General features: G+C 38.6%; 1 long non-coding RNA gene across 1 annotated transcript in view; it reads left to right on the top strand.

Moving 5' to 3' along the window:
- Nucleotides 1-18,370, top strand: part of LOC108405354 (uncharacterized) — a 108,843-nt gene that overhangs the window by 65,037 nt on the left and 25,436 nt on the right. The window contains exon 4 of the long non-coding RNA XR_001855163.3: nucleotides 4,546-4,622. This is a non-coding gene — a long non-coding RNA (uncharacterized lncRNA). The remainder of the gene's footprint in view (nucleotides 1-4,545; nucleotides 4,623-18,370) is intronic.

Raw genomic sequence — 18,370 nt, forward strand, 5'->3', positions numbered from 1 at the left:
CTGTGAAACCGCATTCTCCCCATTTCCTCCTGACCCTCCACATGGACCCTTTAATTCAATTATTTTTCAGATTCTTCTGTATTTTTAAGTGTTGCACTTTTTCAAAGTTGTGTCCTCGTCTATCTTCTCTTCTCCTTATGTACTCTTTTCTGTGGAATTTCAACAAGGACAGAGTATCCATCATATCTAATGCTGATGACTCCCAAACTTATACTTACATCCCAGACCTCTCGACCTCTAGACCCTTTTATCAAACTGCCAATTCCATGTCTCTTCTTAGTTCTCTCAAAAACGTAAAACATATGATATCCACATTTCCCTTCTGGTACCATTGTTTAACTGTGCAAGCTAAAGACTTAAGTGTCATCCTTGACACTTTCCTCTTACTCTCAAGTCCAGTCCATTACCAATCACTCAACTTTCACCTTCTATACATTCCTCAAAGTAATCCAATTCCTCCTATTTCTACTGCAACCACACTATGTCATTTTCCTCATTCTCCAGGATTCCTAATAGATTTTTAACAGATCCCAATTCATCAAATATAGACCACCTTGACTCTTTTGTCTACACTGTAACCAGAGTATTTTCAAAATATAAACCTGATTCTACAATAAAACACCTGCCATCATCAATACAAATACCTGAACTCCAATTCCCCAACTGAAAAAAAAAATCTCTGGTGCTTCTGTGGATTGGCCTTTGAGGCTTGATCGTCTTACTCGCCCTCTTGCAGAAGTTCTTCACCCCATTGCCGCATTACTTACCATAGCCAAGACGCAAGCCAAGTGTCTATCAGTGGATGAATGGATGAAGATATGGCATATATATATATGTACAGTGGAATATTCTTCAGCCATGAGAAATGGGGAAATCCTCCCATTTGCATGGACCTTGATGGTATTATGCTTAGTGATGAGATAAGCCAGAGAAAGACAAATATTGTACGCCATCACTTATTTGTGGACTCCAAGAAGTCAAACTGAAACAGAGAGTAAAATGGTGGCTACCCATGTTCAGAGGTGGGGGAATTGGGAAGATTTTAAAGGGTACAAACTTGCAACCAGAAGACAGGTAGGTTCTGGAGAGCTAATGTGCAGCAGAGTAATTATAGTAAAGTGTTATTTTTTAGTGACATGTTCTCAGATTCCCACCTGCTCCCATTTGAGGTCTTGCCCCCTGTTCTGTAGTCTCACAGAGCCAGCTCTGTTGCTTGCCTTTTGAGCAGTGCTCTCAGTTGCTGGTTTTAGATTTGAAAGTGTGACCAGTAGATATGCTCTCCACATGGAAACAGAAAGACTGAATGGTTTTGATCACCACCCTATTCCAGGCGTGAGCACTGCCTGTGAACACAATAGGTGCAAACAAATATTTGTTGTTAAATGAATATGAAGAATGGGTGCAAGAAAGTTTATTAAGAAAAAAGTGATAGGACTTCATAGATGCTAGATTATAAACTCTTTGTAGCAAGGAAAGCCCCCAAACCTAAGTTATTAACTAGGTTACTAACTACATAGAGTGTGGAGTTTTCACTAAGCATTTCGAGATGAGAATAAAAAAGAAAACCTAAATCTATGTAGCACAACATTTGACTCCTCAATAGTTTTAAGTCTGATTTGTAAAATTATGTTCTGATTTGTAAAAATAGGACTCTGTGGGCTATCCTTAAAGTTATGATGTTTGCTTTACTGAAATAAGGTAATCTGTTTAAAATGTTGACTCAGCCAATTCAGTGACTAGCTTTGAAAATGAGTCCAGACTTTTACTTTGGAATTCCATTTTCACATTTGGTTTTCAGAAAGTGAAGGTGTGGGGGGAAATCAGAGGAAAATATATGTGATGAAATCTTCTCTACCTGATGTTGTTCAGGAAAAGGGAAAAAATGGGACCATGGCAAGGGGGTGACATGAGATCCAGGGAGCCAAAAAGAGGCTGTCCTAAGAGAACATGAAAGCCAAAAAGAATATGTGTAAATGCAAAGAGAATCTCTGAAATAGGAAACACTTAATAGAGCTCTCTTGAAGGAAAGAATAGCTTCTTATTTTATGCCTGCCTCTGAGAATCTTTCAATGGAAGTCCTGAAAGAATAAAGAAATGACACTTGTAAAAAGCATTCTGAGGTTTTTCTGAAGAATAGTGCCAGATAAATCCAAGATGCTATTAGAGATTGCACTGACACCATTTACAAAATAGGGCAGAAGCCAAAGGACAGAGTCATGTACACAAAAACAGCTTATTGTGACCTAAGGATAACCATGGAGTTCAGCTGTATTTCCAGACTGTCACCCTCAGATTGGCAAAGGTGGTTACAAATGACTGTGCAAGTAAAAATTGTAGCTTAAAGGTTAGATTTGCAGGATCATTCTGTCACAGAATGAGCTAAACCAGTGGAAATGTCCCCTTCTCATCTTTATATTTTATAAACTTGTGTGTGATTTTTTTCATTTTTTTAATATAAGAGAAGGTCGCATTGCAGAATGTTTTGGATTTAGGTTAAGCGACAACTGTTAGACCAGAAGCAGCAGTGGGCGTGAAGCCTTTAAACTTTTGGAGTTAAAAATTTAAATAATCTGAGCAGACGCTTGAGTTCTGCTTCTGATGAGGTGGGCTGGAAGGCCTCAGAGAGGACCTGGGCGGAAGGAAGGAATCACCACGTGTCCCTGAGGCACTGGGGCCAAGTCCTACGGGGCCTGGAACTCTTGAGCAGAGACAGGCTGGGGGCCCCAGGGGGCGCTCCAGCCCCTCACTGCTGCCATGATTCCCAGAGCCCCCACTCCACGGTCCCTTTACATGCCTCCCACACACCCCAGCTGTCACTGGAGCAGCACAGCACAGTCCTCCCTCTGTGCCTGCTCCCTCTGAAAGCCCAGCCCTCCCCTGCCATCCTCCCTGCCACCACCACCATCGCACTCTGTGTACACAGCCTGTTGACACCAAATCCCCCGTCTCTTGCCTTTGTTTAGCTCAGGCATCAACGCTTCCAATTTTGCCTCTTTGCATCCTTTAAATAGTGTTTTCAGATCAGGAAGCCACTGTGTCTACACCAGAGGTAGAAGAAGGCTCCAGGGTCAGCTGCCCGTTACCCTGGTGTGTCCTGACAGTCATAGTCTTCCATTTGCAGCCACTGCTTCAGAGAACATGGTGCTTAAACCGGACTTAGGAAGTCTCGATACTCCTCTGAATTGCCTACTACCTGTGAGTGTGGGGAGTCACTAAGCTTGTCCTCTATCTCTTTCAGCTAGAAAATCCCCCAATTCCCTCTCCCCGTATTACTTTGTTACTCAGGTGGACTTGTCACAAGTTGGGGACCTGCCCTTGTGCTTGTCAACCCACCAGCTGGTTTATTCATCCCCATTAGTCACCGAGTGGACTCATCATTTTCATTTCATCCACTTCTCTGAAACTTCAGTCAGCCATTTCAGTCATAGTTTTTGAGGGCCAACTATGTGCTAGATCTAATTTCTGGGTATAAATTAATAAGCAAAATAGTTGAATTTCCTGTTCTCACAGAGCTTATAGTCTGATGTGAGACAGGCAAGAAACAAGAAAAACATTAGAAATTATAAAGAACAGGAGCACTGCCAATGAGTCCAATGCATTGGAAATTTCCCTTATTCCTGAGCAGTTCTCTGAGGACGGGGCTGCAGATCTTGTTGCTCAGTGTAAACTGACCTTGAGTGTGAGAAGCAGGGAATCCTGGCACCTGGGGACTGCAGAGTTCACGTGTGCACAGCTACATGATCTCTGAAAGACTACACCAGATCACAAATTTATGAGAAGGCTGAGCAGGATCGTGGATGTCTTTTAGGTTTCCTGAATGTTTGAAACATGTTATGTGGACGACACTGTTTGGAAATAGCCACAGGCCTATAATTCTCTCTCTCATACTTCAAAATGTACTTATGAATAATGTATCCCATTTATTTTGTTTTCAGAGTGGATAGATTCAAGGTTTCCAGTTTCCGAAGCCTCTGAGAAAGAAATTATACATTGGCACTTTAAGAGGCCCTCATTAACTCTCAGTTAAAGAGAAAAGGGGAAAAGTTAAGAGAAAAGCAGAACAACTGGAGCAAATGAGTGAGACCCAAGCAGCCCCCAAGCTAGTGTGGGTCTGCAGGCTCCCTGAGGAGCTGTTTCCCATAGCATGTCAGTTATCCCCAAGTGTCATGAAAGCCTTAGCTTGGTCTCCGTTCTGCAGCTGGGCTGATGGTGGCCAGCCACCTTGCAGGTCGTGGTGGAGGGCGTATCTTGTAAGTCAATGGTGAGAGGTGGCAGGATTGAAGAGTTTTGAGGTGCTGTTTCCTGGGCACACAGAAGAAAGATCCCTGGAAAACGTTCCAGGGAGGTGGGGGGGGCGGTCCCTTTGAGGCAGGTGTTCTAAAGTATAATCCTGTTTTGTTGTCACACGCTGTTGAGACGGGAGATTTTTAGTATAAACAGTTTCCTTCTTCTTCCTCCCTACTCCCCTCTTGTATGTTTGAGAAAGGCATCATTACCAAGTCCCCCTTGCCTTTCCGCTGAGTATGGTTTCCTAATTTCTCCAAGGTCACAATGCAGATGTGGACTGTAAGCCGCCTTTCCTGAAGGTTCCATGGTCCACACGGATCACTCCTACAACTCTGGTAAGTCCTTCCCAGTAATTACAAGGGCATTGGGAAAGTGGACAGGCCCCCTGGAATTAGAGCCACAGTATGCTTTTCCAAATTCTCCCACTGTGTTTTGCAATCAAATCAAACTGCTGTTCATTTCGGGACTAAGGATGCAGTGTTCTGGGATACAATGTTCTCAGTCCTGTTCCCGGTGGATGAATCTGCATGGATCACAAATAACACAGCTGATGGTAATGGTTGCTTATCACCCTGCAGCTTCTCAAATAGCCTGCAAGTTGCCAGGACAGCTCTTGGGTGTGGAAACTAGGTCCTCTATTAGATTGTATGAAAGCTCTAAGAGCATAGGTTGTGGTGGTCTCAGACTCCTTCAGACGTCTGAGCTCCTGAAAGTGATGGCGTGTGTGACTCTATGAAATACATGTGCAATTCTGCTGAGTGGACTGGAAACAAAAATAAAACCATATAATGTGTCTGCTCCATAAAATCATACCCCAAGTGTCTGAAAATAATCAAGCTGAGCCTAGTCAGCTTCCTGGCTTTTCATCAACTTTGATTCACCACTTATGTATTGATTTAATTCTGTTTCCACTTGTTATCAGTAATGGTAATTGGCACTGACTGCTGAAGAAAATTTATGGAAAAAAAAGTTAAATGGAGATCTCTGTACACAAATTTGTTATCTATTTTTCTTTTTGTGAATTGGGGGGTCGCCCTTACTTGGTTTTCTGGAAAATGGAATACCACCATCTAGCTCCCAAAAGATGCATTTTGGGGCCATTGCTATTGGATTAAGTATAAGTAAATTTGACTTCAGGAATTAGAAATACTATAGAGAGGGGTCCGTTTGAATTTTTTAGTGTTCTTAGGATCTAAATGGTTTGCTACAGATCTAATGGGTTGTTAATTTGTTGTGTTAATAGCAAGATGAAAGGAAAATTCTTAACCCTGTTTAAGGCTCTCATTTTTCAAGCAGTTACATATGTAACTTACAAGCTGCTTACTAAAACGTCTTGTATGTTGATTGCCATCTGAAAAAAATATTGATCTTTGAGAGAATTCATTAAACTCCACTGTCTCCTTCCTTTATACTCCTTCTCTGCACTCTTCTCCATCCCGTTAGAAAAATCACTACTCAAACCCCCAGGCTTTTCAGAAGACAGTTTGAAAAACCAACTAGTGGTTTTCAGTTTTTTCAACACATGTTGCAGTTTACATTTAAGATGCAATTCATGTATATATTACAACCTATTGATCTGTTAATTATCAAAGTCCGTCCAGTCTAATCTGTACCAGCTAGGAGAATGCAAATTGTGTGTGTGGAGGGGTCATGCTAATCCTGCTTCTACGGCATTTCCTGTGCCTCACACGTGTGGTGGTCATTGTCATAATGTTAATTACAATAGTACCAGCTAACATACTGTTGGCTAGGTTCTAGACACACTTATAAACATCCCACATATACATTAACACTTACTTCTTAACAACTAGTGAAGTCAGTATTATTATCACTATTTACAAGTGTGAAAACCCAGGCGCTGTGAAGTTGAGCAAGATTTTGAGGGTCATTAAGGGGCAGAACAGGATTCAAGACTAGGCAGCTTGTCATGTGGACCTGTGCCCTTAATGGTCACAATATACTGCCTCTCAGAGTGTGAAAAAAAAGTGGTATACTTTATGAGAAAATATTTTATTTCAGCTCTCCCCTGACTGCTCCCCTATTTGGGTGACATTTTTTACACCTTTCCTAGAGCTTCTGCATATTTTACCTTATAATCAAGTTTTCACATATCCAGGTTCTAAATCACTACAAACTTGTCCATTTCACCAGAGCCATGCTTTGCATTACTCGTAAGTCAAACACAATTTTTACTTACCTGATTTGGATGAAGTTGATGCTAGTAGCTGAGAAGTAGCTAGCTCCTTTGAATCACTGCCACATCTAGGCTTTAGTTAACAGTCTATTCAAGATGTGGACAATAATATCACATGTAGATTTTCAGCTAGGTTATTCATGGGTCTACACAGCTTACCTGGCATAAAAAGACAGTGATCAGCTTTAATGAGCAATTTGTACAGCTACTTATAGTTCTTTTTATTTAATGTTGTAACTTTGCACTCTCAAGCTATTATAGCTGATGTTTTATGAAAAAATAACACAATGCTGCAGTTTGAAATCCTAAAAAAAGCCAAAACTCAAGATTGCTTCTCTGTCATGTAAGCTTTCTCTAACTGCTTTCTCCTCCAGTAATAACAGAAAGTGTTTGAACAGCTGAAAAAAATATGTAGTGGGGTCACAGATTTACTAATACTGATTTTTCTCATCAAGTATCTACCTGTTGGGTAGAGGAGAAAACAACACAAAACAAAAAAAGCTTAGCCTAGGCTGATATAAAACACTGTGAGACAAAATAACTTTGTTTCTTTAGGTTTAACTTAATTATTGGAAAACTACTCAGTGTTTTAGATTTCCCTGTGTTCTTCTTGCTCTTTTCCAGGATGACAGCTGAGAGTATGAGGCAGGGACCACAAGACTTCGTGGAACCGGGCAAATGTGAACTTAGCTTCACTGTAGTTTAGTGCAGCTGGTTCTGGTCCTTGGGAACCTGTTGATACCTGCTATTGACAACTTTGTAGATAAACTCACAGTGTTATGTTTTTTCACAATCTAGTTGTTAGAAAACCCTCTCTGATGACTGAGGTTTAGAAGACTCCTTTGAATCACTGTCACATCGAGCCTCAGCTGTGGAATTACCTGGCCCTGACCATGGCAGGCTCCCTACAGGCTCCTTGTCTTCCACCTTAAAGCCTATACTGCAGGGAAACCAGTATTATTAGCAAATCCAATCTTCAGCTTTTCTGGCCATGTCCACTTGAGTATTCTTGGCCCATCTGAAAAGAGATCAGGGCCCTCTGTACCAAGCCTCCCTGCAAAGCGGGTACTGGAAAGAGCTCCTCTGCTCTCTGCGTCGCCCCCAGTAGTGTAACTGACCTCCTTCCTCCTCCTCTTCCTCTTGCCTGGTTTTCCAGCGCAGCACTGCCTGTACCCATGCACCTATCTGACTGCCTTCCACTCTATGCTGTGTTGCTCTTTCTCTGTCCAGAAACAACTAGAAGAAAGGGGCAGACATTTTTACCTTCTTCTTTTGGGCTTGGTGGGATGAGTCCCTGAATAGCATCCACTTCTTACATCTTGTCTTCCTCCATTCCTGAAACTCAGGTGATGGACTGATTTGAGGAAGAGAGAAACCAGCTTACTGAAAGGAAACATGAAGAGAGCAGTAATTAAAGGAACTGCTCCAGTTATAAATGTGATTTGGCCAATGGGAGCATCTGAATAGTTGCAATCAAAATTACATTGATCCTAAAAATATATGGCAAATGGTGAAAGTGATCATTATTTAAAAACTAATAGGAAACAATATGGCTTTGTGATTTTAATTACAATGTGATAAAGTTGGCATGATTTATGCTCAGTACCCTCAAATCATAGAATGTTAGAACTATAATAGGGAAGACATTGTTTATTGAACACCTAATATGCCCTACGTAACTTCAGACAGCTTATGTATATCTCATTTAACTCTCTTGAGAAACTTACAAACTTTTAAGGTAAACTGGTTAGTTTTCTATAAAATTTTTAAATATTTCCCTAATGAGACAATCAGTAGGAAGACAAAAGAGCAGGCTCAAAGAATGTTTTAGGCACAGGGATTTACAAAGGCAGAATAGGAATGTATAAATGCAATTGCTAAATAAAATAAACAGTTCACTCTTTACACCGTATCAATTTCAGAGGTTAGCCTATAGTGGTTTTGAATTGCCTGTGTTTTCATTAGTTGTGGATTATTAGTGCAATATATGGTAACAACAAAATTACATTCTCAGCGGGGCTATCAGGTGCTCTAACATAATGTGAAAAGTTAAGTACTCATCATTTTTGCTCTTTGTGATTTTGGAATATTGTTTCATTTCAGGCTATCATGTGAGTTGGGCAATCATCTCCCCATTTTACTGATTAGGAAAAACAAGTACAATAAAGACAGAAAGCCTGACCAAGAATTCATTGTTAGCCATTATCAGGAGACCATTCTTCATGGATCTCTAGTATTTCTGCATGTCTTACAGGCAGTCTTTTTCTGGACCATCTTTTCAAGGATATCTGGATAGTGATCTTTATTGGGAGAGAGACATACTGCCCTCTTCCAGAGTAAAGGTTGTGTTAGGCAGGAAAATAGATATGGTGGGGTAGAAAGAGAATAAGGCCAGGAAAAAGCCCACTATAAAAAACCCAGACTTAATTAGTTAAAGCTCAAGAAGCCAGGAGCAACTTGGCCTCGAATGTTTGAATATTCCCTAGATAAAGGAGGGTACCTCAGCATAGCCCATGTCTTTATTGTGTTAATCATGCAGGCCCAGCTTATTTTTTTAACTTTACATATATGCTGTTTTTTTTCTCCTTCAGACCTAATCAAGTAGTTTGATACCTAGGCAACTAATTTAGCATGCAGGCCCAGCTGTGAACACCATAGTAAAAGGCAGGAAGGATTCCATCTTAAAGATAAGATTGCATTTTAACACCCAGGAAGTTAAGAAGTAAGATTCTTAACTTACTCTTTAGCAAACAGACAATAACTCAGCCCACCTTGGGGCTGGGCAGGCAGTCTTCTTTGATATGCTCCCAGACCAGGATGCCAGCATCTCAGGGAGAAATCAGAACAGGAAGTTCCTTGTGTTAAGTTAATTCTAAGTATTCAAAGACCACTTAACAGGTCTGCACCCCCAGCCCCTTAGTCACATTCCTGAAGAATCCTTAAAAGGAGGAACCCCTGACCTTTTGGGGCACTCCTCTCTCTGAGGTTGCCCGCACTTTCTAAGTGTGTAACCTTTTAATCTTAAACTCTCTTTTCAACCTTTCAGGGCACTACTCTCTGAGGTTGCCTGCACTTTTTCTCTAAGTAATTTTAAATAAAACTTTTACTCTGCTTCACTTCTGTGTCTCTGCCCTTCAATTCTTTGTTGCAGCAGGGACAAGGTCCTAGGAAAATACAGAATGTTCCCCCAACATATTTGGCGCTGTGCCTCGTGCCTCATATGGATTTCCATCCCCAGTAAGCTGAACTCTCCCTAACAGCTAAACAATTTATTTGCTGCCCATTATAAAAGAGCAGTTTCCTAGCCTCTGGCTTCCTCTTCCACAGCTCAACCTACTGCACATGCAGATACCACTTGGCCCTTTCTGTGTTGGGTAAAGTCTGAACCATCATAGTTCCTCACAGCCACTGGTAGTCAGGACTAGAACTCAGAATTCTGAACTCTCATGCCTGTATTCTTTCCACTTGACCATGACCAGCCTGTTTCCTGGCTTTGCATCTTCTTTCCCAGTTAGCACCTCCAGAAATGCTGGACCACCTATATTCTTACGATTACAAAAGAATAGTCATTCCCCTAGGATAAGCCTCATCACCAAGCCTCTGAAAACTGTCTTCCATCTACCTTACTGGCTTCTCTTTAGGAGAAAAATAATAGAATGAACAAAATCACTGAAGATGGATAACTCTTAATGTCCTATTTGGGTGAGTTTAGTGATTTTTAGCCAAGAATGCATGAATACTTTCCTCCAACTGTGGTATACAAGAGGGTAGATAAAAATAAAGTAGGCATTACTTAAGCTAAGTTCCTCTAGATCAACTTAAATTTCATAAATCATATTGCATAGGTGTTAGAATACAAAGAAGATATTATCAGTATCTGGTCTACACCCTCCCCATAGCCCAAGGAACTTCCTAACACACCAGTCGGAATACTTTATCTCCATTATAAAACCCTTTGGCTCCCCACCTCAGGATAAAGGCCAAACTTATTTGAATGACATGGAAGGCCTTCGTGATTCTCCATTGTTTTCCTCAACGGGTGCTGCTTTCTCTGATTCTCTGCTGAACCACAGGCTGTTCCCCAAGCTTACTGAGTTCCTTTATGTCTCTGTGCCTTGTGTAGTAACTCCTTCTTCTGCCCATTTCCTACTTACCTCCTCTAGAAGGCTCCAGTGAGTATGGGTGCTTCCTCTCTTTGTTCATTGAGCCCAGTCCTCCTCTCTGTGGCTCTTGCTTTGCAGTCAAGTTGCTGAATTGTGGCGTTTCCCCAGCTGGAGTTTCCCAAAGCACTACAGGCAGCTTAGAGTGTTCAGGAGAAAACTGGTGTCCATTCAGCAATAAGTTATTTAAGCTGTGAAGCAGTAAAATCATTATCTAAGCCTTTTCTTTACTTTCAGACTGACTCATTGGAGAGTTTTGAAGTATGGATCATAAGAGGCAGTTACTGAAGATCAGCAGCCATGACCAACTTGGGTGTTTTATTATTCAGCCAAACCTTATTACCCATCTTGGGGTAGTGACCATTTTACAGCTCTAAATTGTGTGTTTTTGTTATGATAGGCCATATGTTAATTAACTTAAATCTGTAAGGCCTGAAAAATTATATACAAAACAAGGAAATCTCATTTTGAAATTCAAATTTGCCTCAACATGAGCTTCATAAAAGCCATTAATCACAGTCATGCAATCCATGACTTGGGTTGAACTTCAAGATACAACCAATACTTCAAAACCCAGTGTTAAAAAGGAGAAATCATACTGATGATTATTTCCGACTTGATTTTTTATTTATTGGAATTAAGACTATCCCCACTCACATTATGTTGTTTATAGAAATGTACTTGCAAATGCGAGTCTGAAACCTGTTGACTTTTTTTTTTAAAGCACAAATGCAAAAACTACTGAGCATCAGATGCCGGGAAGTTTTTGCCTTTTTAAATAGTGCTTAACATGTAGTTGAACATTATATTAGATTTTAATGCTATTTAATTCTCAAACCAAACATGTCATAATTAAATTTCTGTGTTGACAGATTACACTTTTTCTTAGGAAATTTAGAATAAAATGAAACATGTAGGGCATGTGTTAAGTGGAAAACAAGTAAAAATTTATTGGTACTTAGTTTGAATATTATTAATGCTCTTCTTCCAGATAGCTACATGATTCATGGAGTTATTTACTGCATGTCTTTACTCAAAAGTCACATTTGAACTGAGGCCTTGGCTGGCCACTCAATTGTAAATTGCAAGACAAACCCTCCCATCCCTCTCCCAATTTTCCTTTTATGGTTTAGTTTCTCCTCAGCACTTTTCACTTTTCTATAATAAATATTTTAGTTTAAAAAAAATCATATTTGTTATCTGTGTCCCTCACCAGAGTGTAAGCTCCAGAAGGGCTGGGGTCTTATCTGTCATAAGCACTGCTGTACCTATGGTGTCCAGGACAGTGCCTGGCCCTTAAGAGCTGCTCAGCAAATTCTTTTGCAAAAAGTATTATAGAATAACCTATAATAATTTTTTAATGTATCAATCTAGAGGAGACATTTTCTACTCAAATACATTTCTCTATCATTTGCCCTTTTCAATATTTTTACACATTAAAATATTTCACATATTTCTTATAGTCTAGATTTTTACCACAGTTTGCAATGTTATATATTACTTTCAAAATGTATCAGATGGGAAAAATACTAGGAAAAATGCCATGTTGTGATGTTTGATTCTCTAACTCGACTGAGTTTTTGTGGTCAGTGATATTTATTCATTATTTTTTGTTCCCTTAGTGCTGCTAGAAATGAGCTCATAATTGGTATTCAAAACTACTTTCTGAATGAATAAAGGATGAAATTTCAGAGGGAGACCAACACAAATTGTGAGAATGAATGGCCAAGGCACCCAGACACGAGACCATGCTGTATAGTACCTTTGCCGCCAGCCTATGTCTTATGGCACCTCTGTCATTGTGTCTAGAGACCATTCATCCATCGCTTCCTCCATCTACTGTTTCCTCTCCCCTGTTCACTTCCACGCTACAGTCCCAATGTCAGTTAGAGATGTGTTCAGGAGAAGGCTTGCCTGTTGCTGTGTGTTGAAGTTACTGGATGGGTGGGAGGTAGAAGAAGCAGTGGTCAGTGGAGGTGCCCAAACAACTGAGGTAGATGTGTACAGAAATAAAATGGAAAATGAATAAAATGGAATGGAAAGTGAGAAGAAGTGAATGGCTTTTTTTTCGGTAAGGTACCGATCTCAGAGTGAGGAAAGGAAGGGGATTATAATTATCTTGAGTCAGAGTAGCTATACTAATGGAGGTCAAGCCTGGAGGCACTGTATTTTTCCCATCCTTCCTCCCTCATCCCCGGAAACAACTATTGCTTTTGAAGAAGAAAGAGCTCAGTGCTCTCCTATCTTTGAGAACCTATGATAGGGAGATTAAGGGCACAGTCAGGACATGGGCCTCTGGTCTAGACTGGAAGGAAGACAGTGTGATTGTCAGGGGCCAGTGCCTAGTTGTGTCGCTAGATGTTGGTCAGTTGGAACTATTTATGAACCTCATACTTCTTCCTGCTCTCCTGCTATAGAACTATAGGAAGGATATATTCTCATTTAAAGAATATGATTTGGGGATTTTAGCATATAAACAGTGGACTCTAGACAATAATCAAACTATTTTCCTAGCAAGTCTGTTTTTTACAAGAGTTTCCCCTCAGCCTTTCCCATACATCTGCTTCTGCTCTCAAGTGGACATGCTGGTATTACAAGGCCATTAATCCTGACGTAAAAAAAAATAAAAACCTTCAACACTGGTTACCTTCTTTGTATAAATAACATGCATGCACAATGCTTTTTTTCCAAATTCTCAAGGAGCATTGTGAGGAGGTAATTAAAGCAGTCTGTTTCTCCAGCACGTTCTGTCTGTTTTTTCTTTTCATTATTAGATGTGATGACACATTTGCCTGTGTGGCTTCCCACAGATGGCATAGAAATTTTGTGATCAAATGGTAAGAGTAAACCAACTGTCGTCTCAAATCACAGCTTTCCATGTTGCTCCCTGTGTGCAGGAATCTCACTTTAATAAAATGCTTGCTTCTTTTAAAGAGGTATTACCTGAGAAGCAGAAGATTTTATTTTGCTGGTGGCAGGGTGGGTATTTATTTAACTATTATATTTTATTGAAGTACAGAGATTTTAGAATATAGTGAGAAACTTTGAAAAGACAACTGAAAATGTAAATTACCAGCTAGCTTTATGCTCTGTATTTTCACTCATAAAAAAGTGGCTTAATTAAAATAATCTCTGCAGAGAAAAGATAATGACAGAAGTATTTTTGCTTAACTATTCTGCTTATAAGAGAGGCAGAAATAAGAATTTGGGTCTCCCTCAAATCTTTGTGAACTGATAAATACTTTGAACTATGTTTCATGACCTTTATGTTTGGTTCTAAATTTCTTTATATCATTCATGGGTATAAAATCCTAGACTCTTAAGTGAGACATTTTTTTTTTAGGCCTACCAAGAACTGAACCAAAAAAGAGACCCCAGATGGCAAAGAACTTTGTTAAAGTGGTGATTTTAGTATTTATTAAATAAAACTTAAAAAATGAGTTTTGACTGTCAGAGCTACAGGCAAGAGGATACATGTATATAATTTGCGATCTAAGAAATCTGATGGCAACTCAGTGAGCTGCCTTCAATGGTGTTCAGTTATGCCTTTTGACAAAAGGGTAACTCTTCTGAAACAGAAGAGGCCAAAATCTGTTCAGCATGCAAGTTATAGGAAATAGGTTTGGTTAGAAGGTAATTTGGAAAAAGAGTAGAAGACAAAAGCTACCTCTCCAAGTGGTGAAGAGAAGACCTCTGTAGCCTAGGTTTGAAAAGGTCATCCATAGTAGGGGCGGGGGCAGCAAGCGTTTACATCAGTGTCTATGGTAGCTGTAAGAGAAGTTCAAGAGAAAGCATAGCCTAGAAGGTTTTTGATTCTAAAGCATGTGACTTAGAATTACATCAAACAGTAATAGTAATTGATAATAGATGTTTAGCACCATGGAACCAGTAGTTGAAAAAATGTGATAATTGAAGTTTATGCTGGGACTCAACCAAACTAGCTTATTGGGGTTTTGAACAAATCATTTAATCCCTCTGAGTCTCAGTTCTTACATGGTTAAAACTGAGGACTGGATTAGGTAAACTATCAGATAGCTCTGATAAATCAGAAGCTCTATAAATCATTATTGAACATGGATTTTATATTTGTTTTAATCTTCCTAGGTAATTTACCATAGGCAATAATTATGATGGCTAATAAAAATTTGATATGATGATTGGGTTAAAAAACAATAAGAATTTGTTTTTAAATGTTATGTTCAGTTCAACTCTTAGGTCGAACAATTATGGAGCCCTGGGACACCTAGACTTGAAAGAAGTGTGATAGTTATCAACTCTTTTGAGCTTAGACTAAACCAGGCTTGGATCTCAACTTGTTCACTAATTACCTCTGTGATATTGAGAAACATTCTTTTACTTTCACTTTTATGTCCTATGAATGGTAATTCCCTTTAACCTGGGTCATGAAGTAGTTATTAGGATTAAATGAGGTCATGCAAGTGAAGTGTCTGGTTCCAATAAATGCTAGTTATTTTGATTGACTCTTGAAGTACAATACCTTGTTGAATTTGTGCTCTACCCTATATATTTGAATTTATAATTTGCATTTGTTTTAACATCTCTAACTTATTATAACTGCTCATTTGAATGTCTGAGAGCAATTTGCTATAATGGTTAGGTAAGAATATCCTTGTGAATAGGCAATAGTTCATTATTTTTATACAATATAGCCTAAATATAACACTTCTTAAGTCCATTTCTTGTCTTAGTTTCACTGCTTTTCAATATTTAAATAGTCACTTAGAGTTTCAAGGCATTTACTGCTCTGTAAAGTAGGGATTGTGACAAACATTTTATCTGGGTTCTTTTTTTTTTTTGGTTCTGTCAGTTTACTTAACTTTCTATGAACTATAATTTCTGTGAAAGATGCTTTTTAATAAACACTGACTATGGCATAAGGGTAGACATACAGATCAATGGAATAGAACTGAGTCAAGAAATAAACTCATGTATAATTAGTTGATTTCTAAGGTAGGTACCAAAGCAAATTCAATGGGGTGGTGGTGGGGGAAGAATAGTCTTTCCAAAAAATGGTTCTGGGATAACTGGATAGTCACATGTTAAAGAATAAAGTTGGGCCCCTTCCTCATCATATATAAAAATTAAGTTGGATCAAATAACAAATATAATAGCTAAAACTATAAAAATCATGGAAGAACCTATATACATATATCTTCATGACCTTGATTTAGGCAGTGGTTTCTTAGATGGGACACCAAAAGCACAGAAAAAAAGAAAAACATGTAAAATTTTATTTCATTAAATGTAAAAAATCTTATGACAGTGTCCTTTGAGGCCCCAAATTAAAGGACAACCTGCAGAATGGGAGAACATAGTAAATTATGTATCTAATAAGGGTCTTATATTAAGGGTCTGTGTATATAAATGTATATAAAAAATATAAAAAACTCTTAGGACAATAACAAAAATTGCCTACTTAAATATGGAGCAAAGGATCTAAATAGATTTGTTCAATAAACACATAGGGAAAATATACATCATTAACCAGTAGGGAATTGCAAATCAAAACCACAATGAGATATATCTTCATACCTAATAGGATAGCTATAATAAAAAGTAATAAAAGGTTTTGGTGAGGAAATAGAACCCTTACGTACCACTGATGGGACTATAAAATGATGCAGATGCTTTGGAGAGCATTCTAACATTTTACCAATAAGTTTAACATAAAGTTACCATATGACTCATCAATTTCATTCCTACATATATACCCAACAGAAATGAAATGTCCAAGTTAAAAACTTGTACATGAATATTCATAGACCATTTTTCATAATAGCTCAAAAATAGACATAACCAAATGTCCATCTACTGATGAATGAATAAATGTGTCATGTCCATGTAATGGAATATTATTTGGCAATAAAGAATGAAGTACTAATATTTCTTCAACAATGACGAACCTTGAAAAGATTATGCTAAATGAAAGAAACCAGTCCTAAAAGACAACATATTGCATAATTGTATTTATCAAAATGTTACAACAGTCAAGTCTACTGACAGAAAATGAACTAGTAGTTGCATTAGGGCTTGAGAGATTAGGGAGAAACTAGGAGTGACTGCCAATGGGTATGAGGTTCCTTTTGGGCTGGTGAAATCTTTAATTGTGATGGCTGCTTGATTTTGTCAATGTAGTTAAACTGTCAAATTTTACTCTTAAATGAGTGAATTGCATGGTATATGAATGATATCTCAATAAAACTGTTAAACAACAAACACTGAGGAAACTATGAGGCAGTGTGTCTGAAATTTCTAAAAGTTCAATTTCAAAGTATTTTAGAAAAACTCTGGAAACATGTCTGTAGCAAAACAACTAAAATAAAATCACGACTAGAGGAAATAGATAATTTAAACTGATCAAAGAAGAAATCTGTTTTGGATCTTGGGTCTCCATTTTACTTTGTATATAGGCCTCTAGTACTTGTTTTTCTCAAAATGTGTGCTGGGAAGCTTTTCCATAGCATAGAATCCTCAGAAATATCTTTTTAAAAGGTTCTTCACATGATTTTCAAAGTCCTATCTATCAAGACAAGTTGTCCTCAAAGAGCCTCAATTCTTCTTGTGAATATATGGACTGTGTTAATGATGAAATTCATTAAGAACTGTAAGAGAGTTTTTGGGTGGTTGGAAGCTGATCAAACTCAATGGTGATGCAGAAGGGTGATTTTGCAGGAAGGTCACAACAGTAGTTTAGCCTTTACAGGTTTCAATCCCATAGCCATTAAATTCATCTGTATCTCTTGTAAGCAAACATGTAAATGGGAATGAAAGGGGGCCTAGATGTGGCAAATGCTTACAAATCCATCCCACTGATAAAAAAAAATAACCAGTGAAAAAAGCCCAGTGAAATAATTTCAATTGAAGAATAACAGCATATGATGGTTCTTTTTTTTTGCAATTTATAGTAAAAAGAGATGCAGAGAAATAGTAGCTCAAAGGAGGAAATAAAATTCTTTAATAGGATTGGAATAAGGGTCTAAAGAGAAGTATTAAAGATAATAGAATTATCTAGACAATAGAAGAACTGTATTTAACCCCCAGACTAGGGAACACCCTGGTTCATGTACCTTCAAAAGTACTATGAGGCAGCAGCAACTCAACAAGTCATTTTTGGAAGCAAATAGTTATTTGTTACAAACTAAAACTGGGTTAGTTTTAGTCCAATCCAAGTCTGAAAGATGCTGTACATACTAACTTACCTTATTCTCAATAACAAAGGTCCTGTGTATATAGAGGATCTTTTTTTGGGGGGCAGGCTACCTTCGCACTTTAAGGCAATGGATGGATGGACCCTCTGTGGACACAACCCAGTCTTCTCAGGGATAGCAGAACTTGTTGCTTTTTCAGTTTATATCCTGAGGAAGTTTGTCTTAATTCCAACCCTAAATTCAACCTGTAGTGAACTGGCCTTGGATTTAAAGCCAATCTATTCTCTTCTCTATACAGCAGCTTCAGCCATGCTGGTTTTCACTAGGCAGGAATCTGTACCACTAAGAAGGCTTGTGGCTTTCAAATTTGGTTGATTTGTGTATTTCAACATAATGGTAGTCAGGATTATGAATCTCCAAAGATATCTTACCCTAATCTCCTACACCTGATATTATTTTCCTTACATGGGAAACCGACTTTACAGGTTTGATTAAGTTAAAGATCTTAGTGTGGATTGATTTTCCTGGGTTATCTGGTGGGTCCAAGGGAATCATGGAGG

This window comes from Manis javanica, chromosome 2, assembly GCF_040802235.1.
Source record: "Manis javanica isolate MJ-LG chromosome 2, MJ_LKY, whole genome shotgun sequence".
In the NCBI taxonomy this organism is placed as follows: Eukaryota; Metazoa; Chordata; class Mammalia; order Pholidota; family Manidae; genus Manis; species Manis javanica.